Below are 4332 nucleotides of genomic sequence, written 5' to 3'. Positions count from 1 at the left end.
CAGGATTCCGGCCATATCGGTGAGTTTGCTCTAATCATTTATGCAAATATTGGTACATATTTATCGATATCCAACGAGTAGGAGCATGTGTATACATATGTAACATGATATAGATAGAATAATTGCGAGGTGCGTTGACATCCATGAAATTAAATTCTGCTGGCACAGAATCTCATCCAATATACCTTGATTATCGCTTATTCTATGTAAATAGTCTATTTATTTGCTAATTGTAAGGTGCATGCACATACTCTTACTCATCGGATACCGAGAAATACGGACCGACGTTTCTATGTTAGTCAGTTGCTCGCAAATCTCGTGCGTATTTTTCGATCGGACTCACTCAGCTACGACTTGCTCTTTCGCAAACAAAAAACATAAAAACGTGAAGTAAAAATATGTATATTAATATTCATTAAAGTGGTTGTATATTATTTATTTAAATTATTACGTTATAATACTGTGGCACAGAATATGCTATAGAGCTAATTATTTGCGTTGAAAAAAATCACAAATTTTATCTATTTTATAAAATAATTATTTATGTCTGTATATTACACAATTCTATTACGTTCTCATTCAATTTAAGTACCGTGTATTCCTACATAGACATGAAACGCACATATTCTAAAAGACATATTCGTCGTTTGGTTCATAATGAACGGTTATCTTTGGAAAGAGGAATACATATAGTATTGCCACAACAGCTAAATAATTCTAATAATTCTGATAATTATGATCAACATAACATTGAAATATACGATAGATTACGCAATTCACAACCCATCCATGAAGTTGAATCAACTGAATATACAGGTAAATTTACAAATAATTAAGGTTTTACTTTTAAAAGCTTAATTAAAAGCTATCTTTACAGTAAAAGTATATGAACTAAAAAAAAATAACTTTATACTAAAACGTTCATTGAAGTTATGTTTTGAAATAAAATTTGACATCTATAATTATAATTATAAAATTATTTAAAAATTTGGAATATGAAATGTAACTGTAACACACACACATACACGTATATATGTATATATATATGTAATACATTTTATATTTGTATATAGATATTGATATTGCAAACGTAAACGACGTTGACAATACTAGCACTTCCAACGAGCAAAGTGTTTTATCACTGCAATCATTCAATCATATTGAAGACATAAATGACATGTCTTTCGTTGATGAAAATGAAAGTACAACATCGGATGGTGGAAATTCAGAGAACGATGATTTCAATAATTTTTATGAAGATCAACGTCAACATGAATTTGTTAGCGAAATTGCAATGTGGGCAGTTGAGTTTGTTTCTACGATTCCGTTTGCAGCAATTACTACTTTGCTTAAAATTTTGCGAAAGTATACAGAAGCTCCTTTTCCGAAAGATGCTCGAACGTTACTAAAAACACCTCGCACGACTAATATTTCTAGAATGGAAAGCGGACAGTACTGTCACTTAGGATTAAAAAACGCAATTATTAAAATAATTGAAAATTATTTACAATTAGGGTTTGAAACACGCATGTAAATCTGATGTTTAACATAGATGGTGTTCCTTTAGGAAAGTCTAGTGAAAAAAGTTTGTGGCCTATTTTATGTTCTGATTTTCTTACAAAACAAGTTTTTCTTATCGGTATCTACTGTGGTGAAGCAAAACCAAAGGATTCTAATAATTTGCTTGAACAAACTGTGAATGAAGCAATATATTTTATAAATAATGGCATTGCCGTAAATAATACTTTGTTTAATATCAGAGTATCAGGTATAATATGTGATGCACCTGCAAAAGCTTATATTTTAAAAGTTAAGTCTCACAATGGTTACTACAGTTGTACTAAATGTATTATAAAAGGAGAATATATAGATGACACAAATTGTTTTCCCTATGATCGAAATGAAGTACTTAGAACAGATGAAAATTTCAGAAATTTTGCATATAACAACAATTACCAAATTGGGCAGACTATTTTATGTAATATTCCTTACTTAGGTTTAGTAACAAATGTGCTTTTAGACCATATGCATCTAGTTTGTCTGGGTATAGTCCGAAAACTTCTTTTATTGTGGATTACAAAACCCTTTTATTTCAAATTATCAATTGCTAAAAAAAAAAACAAATTTCAACTGCTTTAATTAATTTTAGAAAATACGTCCCTGTTGAATTTTCTAGAAAACCACGAGATCTGAATTACATTAAATTATGGAAAGCAACTGAGTTGAGGCAGTTTTTATTGTATACCGGTCCTATAGCACTTAAAGGTATTTTAGACAAGTGTTTATTCCAATTTTCTGACATTACACGCAGCAATAACAATTTTAGTTAGTCCACATTTATCTGCTAAGATAGAAAATATTCAGTATGCAAGAGAACTTTTACAACATTTTGTTAAATGCTTCCAAATAATACATGGAAAGAAGTACGTTTCGCACAATGTACATAACTTATTGCATCTAGCTGATGATGCAGAAAAATTTGGTCCATTAGACAATTTTAGCGCATTCAGATTCGAAAACTATCTATCTACAATAAAAAAGTTGATTCGTAAAGGTGATAAGCCTTTGCAACAAATTGCAAGAAGATTAACTGAAATTGATACAAATAGTTGCAATGGCAACGAAGTTTTAGAAAATATTGATAACATTGAACTGAAAAAACGTCATCGCAATGGACCACTACTAAACGGGATCAGCCACAAAAATTGTCGCCAATTTTCTATTTTAAAAACAAAACATTATTTTTTAGATATTAATAATACAAGAAATGATTGTGTGTTATTAGACAATGGGATCGGTGTACAAATACATAATTTTATACAATATGAGAATGAAAGCTATTTAATAGGAAAAGAAATAATGCATAATTCGTCAGATCTATACACGGAACCTTGTCATTCACGAAACTTTAATATACATGTGGTTACTAATAACGAATGTGAAGAGATGTCCAATTTAAAAATATGGCCATGTAGACTTATAAAAGCAAAATTATGTAAATTGCCATATTAAACGCAGCTTTGTTCTCATACCTATTATTCATACTTTTCAATAGTTTAACAAATTTACATTACAGTTTAGTAGTATTAATTGCGGTACACATAGTAATGAGACAAAATACGTATGTTTATTGTAGAGTCCTAGTATTATCTACTTTATTGGAATATGGACTATATTGTAAAATAATATGTTCTTATTATATATAAATATTATATGTATATTACGCTAAAAAAGATAAGTTTATAATTAAAATGCTGATTCTTAAAATATAAATTTAGTTGTTAATAATCATACTTTTTAAGAGTTTTATGTAACGTTTAATTCACATATTTTAACATGTATTAGTAAATTTATAATGTATTATTGCTGATAAGATTTATGATTATTTATTATCTTCAACATGAATTTAACACAGGTATCGTAATATTTAATAATGTTATTGTTATGCTATATTATGCTATATTTATATTAAAATAAGATAAAAGAACAAGATTATGTAGCTCCGTAACATAAAGTTGTTAATTATTTCAGAATAGTCGGTTTTGACACAGCCCTACATAGAAATATTTGGTCTTTTAACATGATGTACTTTATTGTTGAATTTGGAGACAATGCAATAGCAATGATACCAGAGAATTGGTTAAACGAGGATAAAACAAAGGCAAAATGGCCTCCTTACAAGGATGATGGAAAAATAATGCTAGCTATTGACAAAATGGAACTTCCTACATCGGATTGGAGCTCCTTTGACGTATTGAGGATTATTAGCACAGCTGGTAAGGTAATATGATATATTTAAATATATGATGAATATTTTAACAAAAATTGTAAAGAGTAATTATTTCAGATTGTTATGAGACCGCAGTGAAAAAATTGAAATCTGCTGAAACTTCTTCTGACGTTGATGATGTTTTCACCGATATAAAAACTAGACATTCCCGCGCAAAAGTTGTACTTACAGATAATGCAATCTCAAGTGACCAAGAGAATATGAAGGATAAAAAGAAGAAAAAAAATATGCCACCACTTCCAAAAGCACCGTCAACATTATGTGATAAATTTGCCGTACCTCTAGTTAGTGACACTTCTAAAAAACAAAATATGAAGAAAGTTAAAAAAATGTCGGTAAACAATAAATGTACTACAACTGCTACATCATCATTCGAAGATTCGAATGTAAAACAAGGGAACAAACATTATTTAGATTTATCTGACAATGAGGATTATGAAATATCAGAAAAGAAGAAAAAATTATTACTCTCTGGAAATTCTTCTAAAGATGTTGACATAGAAACAAGTGATTGTCCTACTGTTATGAAGCAATCTACTTCA

The 4332-nt window shown here is 29.2% G+C and overlaps 1 pseudogene; it reads left to right on the top strand.

Moving 5' to 3' along the window:
* Positions 1 to 515: 515 nt before the first annotated feature.
* On the top strand, positions 516 to 4107 carry LOC139816557 (uncharacterized; annotated as a pseudogene).
* Positions 4108 to 4332: the final 225 nt, after the last annotated feature.

The sequence above is a fragment of the Temnothorax longispinosus genome, chromosome 7 (assembly GCF_030848805.1).
Source record: "Temnothorax longispinosus isolate EJ_2023e chromosome 7, Tlon_JGU_v1, whole genome shotgun sequence".
NCBI classification, from domain to species: domain Eukaryota; kingdom Metazoa; phylum Arthropoda; class Insecta; order Hymenoptera; family Formicidae; genus Temnothorax; species Temnothorax longispinosus.
The sequence above is the reverse complement of the archived record's forward strand: the minus strand, read 5'-3'. Positions and strand labels throughout refer to the sequence as shown.